Source organism: Vidua chalybeata, chromosome 2 (assembly GCF_026979565.1).
Source record: "Vidua chalybeata isolate OUT-0048 chromosome 2, bVidCha1 merged haplotype, whole genome shotgun sequence".
Lineage (NCBI taxonomy): Eukaryota > Metazoa > Chordata > Aves > Passeriformes > Viduidae > Vidua > Vidua chalybeata.
The window spans coordinates 27,313,781-27,326,219 of record NC_071531.1 but is presented as its reverse complement, the minus strand read 5'-3'; the positions used below and the strand labels follow the sequence as shown (position 1 = coordinate 27,326,219).

Sequence of the window (12,439 nt, the reverse complement as noted above, 5' to 3'; positions counted from 1 at the left end):
TTTGGTGAATTGTTCCTGCAGAAGTAGGAAAGTAAGAAGCCAACTTGCAAACTCCCCATCTGCTACGAGGTCCAGATCTCCATTTTGAACTGGTCCTTCCTTCAAACACTGAGTTGCCGTTTGGTCACTCTAAGGAGCATGCTTGTCAGTCACATTTCAACAGGCCTACACAGAGGAAATCTGTCTCTATCTTTACATCCTACAGAAGGGCAGTATTTTTCTAAGACTGTAAGGGCAGTATTTTTCTAAATTATTTTTCTAATAATTTGAAATCAAGAGGGAATGCTTAACCAGTTCCACAAGGTGGTATCTCTCTCTCCCATCAGATATGTGATTAACATATAGCAGGAGAGAAAGTGAGTCCCAAGAGGGTAATGAGAGAAGACTAATGCTACCTTTACATCATGGTTAACCTGTAATAAGAATCCATTTAATCCTGGCAATTAGTTGAGCCTTTTCAACTGTACATCTATTCAGCTACAGATTGATTTTCAAATATGTTATCTGGTTCTTTCAAGGACGAGTGGTGCTCCTAATCAGTTCCCCCACAAAATTAGATACTGTTTACACACTCTAACTGCAAACATTCTTGACTTTGGGAGATTTGCATTCCACACATCTGTTGTTTTTTTCTTCTGGTACTGTTATGGAATTATAGAAGCAGAACACTCAACTGTCTACATTAGTGAAGTTTTTCTTTTTTTCTTTTACTGTCTGTCTCTGCTTTATATATTCCTGACATGGACTAGATTTTTTAATAAACATGCTCAATAATTTGTGTTACTGGTTTTCTCTGCTGCAGGGTGTACTGTAAGAATGTACATTTTAGAGAGAAAAAGGAAATCAATTGCTTTCTAGCAGGCTGTACAGTTTTCAGATGTATTCTACCTTACATCCTATTCAATATCCCACAGGAGACAAAAAATGGGTGGAAATCAGTGGAAATAATGTTACTAACTGAACTGCTCTACTACATATTACATATGTTATGTTCACATAATACGTATATTAAGTATTTTATAGGTAAGTCCTCAGCTCTTCTTTCTTCCAGAAGCCCAGCATGGTGGCAAATTCCTGCAGGTGGTTTTGCCACTGTTGAAGTAGGGCTCGAAGGAACTCAAAACAGCACCCGTCCCAGGCTGTCTAAAGACAACTTGAAATAAAAATCAAAAAAGATGCAAAATGTTGCTCCTTGGATTTCCAAAATGTGTCAATTGACAAGGTCATGAATCAAGTCAGGGGGGATCTGCAGAAAATTCAACCTGCTGTATTGGTACTTTGGATAGTGCTTGAAAGATAATAGAAAATCAGTAATTGAAACACAGACAGCTGTGTTTCAAATTTCAGCTTCTAAACGTTGTCACAGTTTCAGAGACGGCACAGGACACACGGACCTCACGCAGCAGCGCTCACCTTACCGACCGCTTACCTCCTTATATACCCATGAGGCCCGTGAGGTTTGTCCTCATTGGCTGAGCCAGTTACTTCCTGGTCAGCCAGCCAATAGGAGCCTTAGTCCCCAGCGGCCTGGGCCTGCTCTTACCGGTCGAATTATATAAGTAAGGTAATTATGTAATTGATCATATATTTCCATTATAAATTTGTAATTATTTATGCTTTGAGGCCTACAGGCCAGTTGAAGGCCACCACAGAAGTGACAAGTTTCCAGGGTTTGTGACACTTGACTAATAAACACTGTCTCATTTCTCCATTCTAGGGCATCAGGTTAGCTCTGACTCACAAGAAAAATCCTCCCATTAGGTAATAAACATGACCTGCAGCTCTCAGCCCCTATTAGTCACAAGGAAGATGACTTCTTAAGAGCTATATTATTTATTTCAGCAACCCCCAGTAGAATAGACAGGGCAGTGGGGCTTGCACGTAAATAGACCTGAGCTGATTGCTTTTAGGTTTGTAGCTAATCAGGAAATTTGGGAACCTCTGATACTAATCTATTCAACCTTAAGAGAAAATCATTGCAAGAGAAAACATTACAGTAGAGAAAATCATTGCAAGGAAACCATTACAGTAAAGAAGTCCGCTTTGCATGCAGCTCTGCTTGCTGATGGGTATGGACAGCAAAACAGTCAGACCTGTGCTGCTGGTTTCCCTCTGCCTCGCACGGACAAACACAGACAGAATCGCAGATGGAAACATTCCCCTTTCCAGAAGCAATTGGCTTAAGCGTCTGGCCGGCAGGTGGAACCCTCCTACTTCTTTTTCTCTTAAGACCATGACTCGAAATGAAGTGAAAGGCAGCCCCGTCCTTTAGCCGGCTCGGCTTTGCGGCTGGGGCAGCCCTGCTCGCTCTCATCTCGGATCCCACTGCCACTGTCCCCAGGAGGTGCATACGACTTTTCCAAAATAGGGGAGATAAAGCCGTTTCCTGCGGGCTATATTTCATTGTCTGACCACAAATGCAACTCTGAAATACTGTGAAAATAGAACATGCCATTAAGGTTTTCTGTGTTAGTTTCCCCCCCTAAAGGGGTTTACAAGAAATCTGGAGAGGTACTTTTTACAGGGAAAGGGGTATTGGCTTTAAACTTAAGTGGGTAGGTTTAAATTAGCTATAAGGAAGAGATTCAAAGCAGTATCTGGTCAAAGAGTTCTAGGACAATGTCCTGGCGTGACTTTATGATGCTTATATCCCCATTCGTCTGTTTAGCCCAAAAATAAGTTTTGCACCTTAAAGACTGGTTCTTTAGCTTTTAAAGCCTGAGCATTCAATGCATTTCACACAAAGATTCTTATTTAAGCAGAGCTTTAAACAACTGCTTTAGCAATACAGTTTCTTTCTTATTGCTTTGTTTTCTCTTTATCCATGTCCTACACAGGGATTTACTTCTCTCTCTTCAAAAACATCACATTACTAGAATATTTATTCTGCTAATCACTAGAAAAATATCTGATTGGATAATACAAAATAATAACCAGCTCTTTGCTGATTTCACCTGTCAATTAATTGCTAGTTGATACTTCCATTGAGTTCTGTCTTTAGTAAAAGTGAATTAATTTTCATATTTTAAAACATTTACAACATATCAGTCCCACTTACCTATGGAGTAATTCTAACCATGTGTAACCAGCAAGGCCTGGAGCAGTAGGGTCATGTGCAAAGAATGCTGCTGATTCTTAGCAGCTGATCTATGTCCTCACATTCCCTCTCTCCCCTCCACCCAGCTGCGTGCTCTAGTAGCCTTTTCTTTCTAAGTGATATTGCATTGCAAATGCATCCACATCCTCTTTGCTTTTAGCACTACTTGTTCAGAGATTTTTCCTTCCCATTTCATAAATGTGTGTTTTTTTATCTCCAGAAGGATTAGCTTCATGTTTCCAAGCTCAGCATCACTCACTCCTCAAAAATACTTGCAACTACTACCCAGTCTCCTTTGTGTGAAGATCTATCTCTCCTAAGGGTTTCACTGTTTAACACTCTTACTCCTGTTTTTATGTTTAAATTTCTTCAAGACAGATCTCTTATTTCCTGACCTGCCTCAAAAGAGTACATAATGAAAAGGACGGGAGACATAAGTTTTAAGTTCTGTTGGAATTTTTTCCTTCATTATTCACTGTTCTTTGTGAACAGTCTATTCTCATATATTAAAAGAGATATTGGCTCCACAACTACATTAAACACACATCATATAGAAATATTCTTTACATAGTCTTATATCAAAATTCTCATTTTCCTCTTAAATGATTAGTTCACTACATTTTTTCTTCTACTTTGTTGCTGCAAATTACTTCATGTTTTATTGCAGTAGGCTGTTTATAACTTGCTATAAGGTACTTAGATTTTCTCCTGAAACAAATAGGATAGGCAGCACAGCTAACTTCATACTGCTCTGAAAAATCTTCCTTGTTTTTATTCCCCCCCCTTTTTTTTTTTTACTTTGAAAACTGAAAGAATTTCATTCCTCATTTGGTAATGAAGGGGTTGCAGCTTTTCTTCCAATGTCTAATGTCTTCTGACTGACCAATGGCTGCACTTAAATTCCTACTTCTTTTTTTCTTTTGGCAGTTCTGTGAGTTATCAACTTTTAGGATGTCTCTAACTGGCAACATCAGGAATGGAACATCTGTATTTGTTTACTTAACAAGCCTAGCACAAGTAGAAGCATCAGTGCTGCTCTGATGCTGGCTCTGCTACAGAAAGAACAGATCCAGAGTCCCCCCTTTTTATGGCAATATATAAATCATCTAAACTCCAGAGGGAGATGCACCATGTAAACACACAAAAAGCAAAGCTCATTATTACAAAAGAAAATATATATCCTTAGAATATGTCATTAAATAATGGTGTCTTTGCTGAAGGTGAAGTCCCTTGTCAGGGAAAAGGGAAGCCACACATAACACATGGCAGGAACATAATTTTGGTTAGAAGCACAAGAAAAATACAGTACTGCATAAAGTAATACACTGATTTGTAAAGTCAGGTGAGTTGTGGTAACTCTTTGTGTTTACCACAAGATAATTGAGAGGCAGCTTATCCCTAAATGAAACTAAGTTGTTGGTCATCTACAAACGAAGCAGCATGTGTCAATGAGTAATAGCAGCAGAATAGCTAATAGTAAATCCACTCCTCCTGAATGTAGTGTCCATGCCTGTAGAGATGTCCTGAGGTATACACAAAGTCCTTGATGAACTGGAAGCAAGTGCCCATCGTTAATAGCCAGGTCTGGATGTAGTTTTGCTCTGAGGTCAGTGAAGATTTAAACTTAGAGCCTCAGCTTATCCATAGCAGTCACACAATGCTTACAATATGATTGTACTTTCTGCCTTTATTAGGACTGAATTGTAAATTGGAAGAAAAATAACTTTTTCCATGTTGTCCCTTGTTTTTTTAGAAGCTTATTTTGCTGTAAATAGTTGTTTTCTCAGATAAGGTTTGGAGGTAGGGGACAAAATAAGTAGTGTTTTTCTGTCCTTTTTCCTTTTCCACCTGTGAATATATTTGGTGGCATCCAAAACCATTACTCATGGAGGCAGCAAAAAGCTAGGTTTGTAATGAGTAAATCTAGAGGCACTGGTGCACAACAACCAAGAGGTCTGAGTACCTTTACAACAACTGCAGTTGCTCTGAGCAAACAGTGCTGATGATTTCTGCTCAGACCTGGGAGGAAGCTGATCAATTTCTGTGCTGTGTTTGCAGACATGTTAATTACCAAATGAAGATTTTGCTCCATGTGCTAGAGAAAAATTCCTCAGAAAAAGACTTCATTCCTATTGTGGCCTTTCTAGAGAACACCCATTCCCTGAAGTGGATACCTGAGCAGACCCAGACCTGCAGCAGCTTGAAGGATTCTTGAGAATAGCTGGGCTGCAGCTCCATAAGATAACGGTGCTTTCAAGCTTGGAAGCACATTTAATACAATGAGGACTAGAGAAGGAAATACAGGTCTGAGGGAGGTGGTAACCTCTTCAGTTTGTAAACTTTGAAGTGTGGACGGTCTGGCTGTGCTCTTATTGGATCTTGCTGCCATGACCCCTGCCCAGTGCCTGACACTGAGTAAACAAAAGAATTGTGGTGATGACCTTAAGGGATTGACCTGTTGAAGTCATCACACTCACCAGACATTTCTGTTATTTTCAATGCAGATTAATAGAAGGATGATTGTAATCTAGTGTAGATTAGCTTCCCTTCACTAACTTGGTTGCATGCACTACCCAGAATGCTAACCATGTTCTAAGCTCTGTAACACTGTACAGAAGACCATCAAATATTTGCACACTCTCTATTTAAAAATGACCACAGTAAAAGTCCAACAAGAGTTGCCTATGAGAAAAAAAACTACAAACTTTATATATGGCAATCTTGATATTTCCAAGAGTTTTCTCTGTTTTTCCCTCAAGAAAGATAAAAAACAGCATATAAAATCTTGTTATCCCAAGACCAGATGGGATAAAGACCGTAAAAACCTGGTTCTATTTTTCACAGTCTACCTCTAAATAAAAGGCCTGAGGAAGAAGTGAAAATAATATTTCTCTGCTCTTTGCTCTTCTTGAATGATCCACGGGGTAGAAGCCATGTCACTGTATCTCTCATGTCTGGTAAGAGCTAAAGAGTGAATTTACCATCCTTGCCCTTTCACCCACCTGGGGAAAGGAAGCCTTGTTTCCACCAGATGTTGAGGAGAGCAGGCAAGAGTTTTGTTCCCCCACTGGCTCTGTTGGGGGTCATCACTGCATGGCACTGCAGGAACCTTCCCTTAGCTGTGGGTGCTGCTTGCTGAGTAATTATCTTCTCTAATTCCAGGCTTTTCACACTCCAGCAGATATTATACTCTTGGCTGTAATCTTTACCAGTCTCAAGTGGCTCTTTTCACATGAAAGCTCTGGAATCACAGTACCTTTAAACTTCTTTCTTTTTCTACTCCTAGAGGAGTTTGAGATGCAGGTGGATTCAGCTTTGCTTTGTGTTCCTCAGCAAGGGATTCACCTTGACCCCAGGCTCAACGCTGTTGATGCACAGATGACACTTCCAAATAATAGAACATACAAAACCCCCTGCAACTCATCAGATTCACACAACTCTTCTTTGGGCCCAGAATGCAAGCAAGAAGCAGGATGAAAGTATCCATGATACCATATCCTGTTGCATTTACTTACTTACAGTGTCTCTAGCACCTCATTGCTGCATCATGCAGGGACTTACCTGCAAGTGTTTGTGGCAAATCCAAAGGAATAATCTCAGAGATTGCATGGAAATACAGTATTTTACAACCACAGTGTAACTTCCCAAAAGTATGCCTGAAACACAAAAATATTCTTAAATAAAATGGACAGAAATAACAGTAATTATGATAGTACATTCTTTTCACCCCTTCTCTGTTTTAATTAAACTTCAGTACCTCTTAGTACTGTTACTGCAGGAGACTGGTACTTTTAGAACACTAAACCTCAATGCTCTCTCCTAAAAACACAACATCAGGATTCTTGGGCCAAAATCTGGGTCTTTATCATGGACAGAATACCAGACAGACTGGACATCAGAGTATTTTTTTTTTCAGTAGCAAACAAAACATTCTGCAAGGCAAAATGCTATTGAACTGATTAGATAAATAAGGCCAGGTTGGATGGGGCTTAAAGCAACCTGTTTTAGTGAAAGGTATCACTGCCCATGGCAGAGGGGTAATCTTTAGATAGATAATCTTTACAGTCCCTTCCAACCCAAATAATTCTGTGATTCTAAGCTTTTACCTGGAGGAAAAAAAACTTTTAAAAAACTTTGTCTTTTTATGCCAAATAAAAGCTGAAGAAATCACCAGATATCTACAAGAAAACTTAATTTTCCAGTAATTTTGGAAATTGTCAAAGTAGCTGAATTATCCTAGTGGAGTGTAGAAGGTACCTACATTTGCTGAGATGGAAAATAATCACAAGTCTCCTAGCAGCTTCCCACCTCCATTAATATACAACAGATATACAATCAGATCCAGTGTCACACACTATCCACTTGTGCTTCTCACAATCTCCAAGGTCTGAACCTTCATTAGGGATTCATTTTACAATACTGAGACATTAATTTTCACCCATGATGAGCATTGTATGTCCCTGACAGAAAAGCAACAAGGACTTCTGGGGATATGAGATCACACCTATTAATAGATGGGCAGCCCTCAAATGGGGTGCCAGTAAATAAAGCATCTTGGCAGTCTGCTCAGGGAAATTGGTGGTAGGAAGGAGATGGGGACCTCTTCTGTTTGAGGCAAAGGTGGGTTAAATGAAGCAAAGGCATTTAAGGTAGATTAAATGAAGACAGAGGGAAGTTGTCCTGCCTGGAACAGGAAATTAAAATTGGGAGCATATGGCTATGGGGACACAGGGAAGGAGTGACAGGTGGGCAGGGAAGATTCCCTCCCACCAAACTCTCCTCTGTGCCTTCATTCCTGTGCTGCTGAGCAGAGCTTTTCCTGACAATTCCTATTACCACCTGGTGATTTATAGGCATCTCTCTCTCAGATGAACCAAAACACATCTCTTCTGATGGACTGTGTTCTGCAAAGCATGAGGTTTTACAATACAGCTGCTATGTGTTATCCCACACAGCAAATGTGGGAATATTTATGTAGGTTTTTTAATACAACAAATATATTTCCCCAGATGCTCTTGACTGAACATATTGCTAACGGAGTGTGCTCAGCTTTTCAGAATAAAATGCCTTTAGAAAGGAGAAGATGCTAAAAAGCTCGAGTTCAATGTTATTTTTTTTAAATGTAAAACAGGCTTTCAGCTGCACTTGCTATCCTTTCTTGTCAAAACTGCTCTAAAATCTACACTACAATATTTCTCATTAGCTCCTTCTTCTTAAACATGTCATTACCCAGAGGAGATGGATCATAGTAGAAGAGAGGTGTATATTCGATGTAAGGAGGAAATTCTTTACTCAGAGGGTGGTGAGGTACTGGAACCAGGTACTTTCCAGAGAAGCTGTGGATGCCCCATCCCTGGAAGTGTTCAAAGTGAAGCTGGGTGGGGCATTGTGCAACCTGGTCTAGTGGAAGGTGTCCCTGCCCAGGGCAGGAGGGTTGGAACTGGAGGATCTATATGGTCCCTTCCAACCTAAACTGTTCTATGATTCCATGAATTTTTAAACCTATGGATGCCAGAAACTCAATCTCAAAAGGCACTTTTGAAGATTTCTTACTCAGTACAGTTTCCAGATTGCAGTCAAGGAATTAGGTGATCAGCTGATTTTAATTTCACCAGATTTGTGTATTAAATATACAGTGAATAAAACAAATCTAAGAGGTACATGTGAAGGTTTTGTTGTTGTTTTTGTTGTTGTTAAGAGAAATTCCTTCCAATTCAGAAGCTAAAGGCTAAAGCAGAATGGAATCCAGTCTAAATGACATCTTGGAGTGCGTTCGTGTAAATACCCCTTCATAAATAAGAATACACTATAATTTTTATATGCTTTCTTATGTGCTGGGTACTTGATCCTGATATCTTCACATGCTGCAGGACAGTTTGCATTTCCCAGGCTGTGTTCATAGCTTGAACAGAAATAGATTTTCTACTCCATACTTTATTTTCATATTTTCACCACCACTACAAAGAGCCCAAACTTCAGGTAATGCACATCAACAAAATACCACGAAAGTCTTGGAAGCATGGCAATTTAGAGCAGTGGGAGATCTAATCTTAAATTGTAATTGAATGAGAAAAAAGAGATCTGATCAGATTTACAAATCTGACACAGACCAAAAAGATTATTGATTTTGTTCAGTATTTTGATATTTTATAAGCATGAATTAAAGTCCTTCTATAAGCAAACCTATTTGTTAAGAATTACGTTGTGATTAATATCTCCCCTACAAATTTATTTGTGCCTCAGATTTTGAGAATGACGATCATTTGTGTTACTGCCACAGCCTCTGTTTGCTCAATTGATTGCCTTGTTATTGTTTTTCTGTCTGCTCATCTATACAAGTGAAATGATCTTGTCCTTTCCCCTTTTCTGCCTTTCTCAGATCATTTAATGAGACACACTTTCCATGTAGTCCTTTGTGATGAAAAAGGGGGAAAACTGTGGGGAGAGGGACAGAGAACTGAAGTCAGTGTCTGATCCATACAAAGTAATTTACTTGCTGACAGTGATTTTGCTTTCCAAAAGTCTTTTCCAAAAAGTGTTGTGTTCATGGTTAGATCCATTTCTTTTCTTTTCCCATGGGGTCATACTTCGGTGGTTCAGTACCACAATCTAGCTTTATTTGAATCTGAAAATGCTAAGATTGTGTTTGTCTTTGGTATAAAAAAAATAAATAAAAAGTAAATAAAGATAAAGCAAAACCATATTTTGGTTGTAGTTACCATTAAACACACAGAAAATAACAAAAAGTATAAAAAAATAATTCAACTCCCACTTCTTTGACACTTTAAAAATATTATTTACAATTGTATTGCCACTTTATTCCTGAAAACCCAAATTTCTTTGCAACACTTTACTGAGTATTCTCTTGAGGTGTGAGGGTGTGTGCTGGACTGCAGCCCAGACCACGTGCCTGCTCAGGCAGCACTCATGGTTTGGTGTCACCTCCATACACCACAGGTTGGGATGCTGGGGGCAGTGGTTGCTGTTCACTACTGACCGAGAAAATGGGTAAGGGATTGGCACATATCTGACACTAATGATCCAGGCATGTTATGTCTGCTTTTTCTCTAGCCTAACAGCACATGGGAGCAAAGCCAGAACCAAAGTGGAAGAATGCCTGTGTGAGGAGGGATTCCTTCCCTTCTCTGTGCCCCACCATGGCAATGTACATCTGCCCTGACACAAGGAAACTGGCAGGCTCACAACATGTGAGTCCCACAGGCTTAAGCAGATATAAATATCCAGTTCCCTGAGTGGTAACATGTTAGTCTGCAAATTATCTCTGGCACTAAATTGAAAAGGATAACTGAACAGTACAGTGTGCTGTGGGTAGTAGTTAGGAAAACCATAAACAATTGAATTTTATTTTTCTTCATGTATCTGTCACTGATCTAGCATACTGGTATAGGACATTACAATACCATTTTACTGCATATAATCAGCTTCTAGTGGTACAAGCCATGACACATAAAATAATCTTTCTGTGATCTTTGACTCTTACCCCTGTGCAAGTGAACTAGCAATAAACAGAGTGAGGAACAAGGCAGAAGGGGGAATGGCCCCTCAGCATAGGCTGGCTATTGAAGAGTGTGATGCAGTCTAGACACAAAATGTGATTGTCATAAACTATTTCACCTGAAGCAGTATAGAAGCAGAGAACCAAAATATGTCTGTTGATTTTTCTTATTTGTTATTATTATACATACTCTGAAATATATTAATATACATACTCTGAAATGAGAGGAAATAATGTTGCTAGGAGGAGAGGAGAGGAGAGGAGAGGAGAGGAGAGGAGAGGAGAGGAGAGGAGAGGAGAGGAGAGGAGAGGAGAGGAGAGGAGAGGAGAGGAGAGGAGAGGAGAGGAGAGGAGAGGAGAGGAGAGGAGAGGAGAGGAGAGGAGAGGAGAGGAGAGGAGAGGAGAGGAGAGGAGAGGAGAGGAGAGGAGAGGAGAGGAGAGGAGAGGAGAGGAGAGGAGAGGAGAGGAGAGGAGAGGAGAGGAGAGGAGAGGAGAGGAGAGGAGAGGAGAGGAGAGGAGAGGAGAGGAGAGGAGAGGAGAGGAGAGGAGAGGAGAGGAGAGGAACTGATACATATGCCCACAGGTGGGTCTAAATTCTGTTGCAAGGATTGTGGAACTGCTCTGGGAGACTGGAAATGCCACAACAATTTCCTTATAATGAAGAAGCAATACTTTTTAGTATGAAATGTGAGATTTGTGAATAGATAATTGGAACAGCTGGGTTCTTCATTCTGAAAAAAAAAGGGGGGGGAAATAAAAGTTAAAAATCAATGTTTCTTGTACTCTATGTTATTATCCACAGTTTTCCAGTTTCCTGCATACCATAGATATAACTAAATTATCTACTCTTCGGGCACTATAAATGAGAAGAATAGCTGAAAGCTGTAGCAATTGTATGGCTTCCCTTCTGGCATACAAGGAGTTCAGAGAATGGCTTTGAATTCTTGGATAAACGTCTCATTGTAATCTATTGGGATAATTTTTCGTTCACTAATGTGGATGGAGAGGTGCAGAGAGAGGCTGAAAAGGAGACCATACCATATAACTCTGGCAGTAAGTGAAAGTGCCTATAGAAAGAGCTTAATAATACAAAATTTCCCAGCAGAGGGAGGGAGACAGAGAAATCTCAGTATGTACTCACATCCATATCCAGAAGAAAACATCCCTCTTCCTTGGCTGTGTAATCAAGGGAAAACTCAGCTTTTGGCTCAGGTAGATCTATCAAATGCCTAAAACTGGGTAATACAATTTCAGCCTTTACCACCAGTCTTTATCAGTCATCCACCTCTTTGGATGAGTTTAGAGCATCCTTCCCATTTCCTGAAGCAGAACTGTTGCTTCAGCTATCTGCAGACTCAGGAGGACAATACAGCATTAATTTCTTCTTCATCTGATTTTCATTGGTCTGATAGGAAGAAGAGGTTTCATTCAAAGCAGACCCCAAGTACAAAAGAGGGAGTTTTATATACTTTTCTTTTAATCACCTGATCCTTTAATGTAAACTTTATCTCCACCTTTCACTTTATTTCAATATTATATTCACTCTGTATCAGTATTATATACCTAGGGGGGAAAAGGCATTTGAATTAAAACATATTTCAGCTTTTGGCATCTCTTTGAGTAATTTAACTTTTTTTTTTTTTTTTTTTGTTGAACTGTTTAATGGAAGGGATGCTGAAAAATTGAATAAACTAAAGAAATATAACCAGCATCCAAGTCAGTGAGGAGAATGCAAAGCTAAATCAGTTATGGTCTCATTTGTAATACTCTTGGCAGAGGCTTATATTTGAGATATAAATGCATGCAGAGGAAGTTTAATCTGCAGA

The 12,439-nt window shown here is 39.6% G+C and overlaps 1 protein-coding gene across 4 annotated transcripts in view; it reads left to right on the top strand.

The window, feature by feature from the left end:
* Window positions 1-1,484: 1,484 nt before the first annotated feature.
* The window catches only part of SLC5A7 (solute carrier family 5 member 7), a 48,529-nt gene continuing 37,574 nt past the window's right edge, over window positions 1,485-12,439 (top strand). Inside the window, exon 1 of one of the 4 annotated variants that reach the window (XM_053936475.1) lies at window positions 1,485-1,564. The gene's annotated coding sequence lies outside the window, so the exon portion shown is untranslated. The remainder of the gene's footprint in view (window positions 1,565-12,439) is intronic. The other 3 variants (XM_053936473.1, XM_053936474.1, XM_053936476.1) reach the window with 3 other exon arrangements.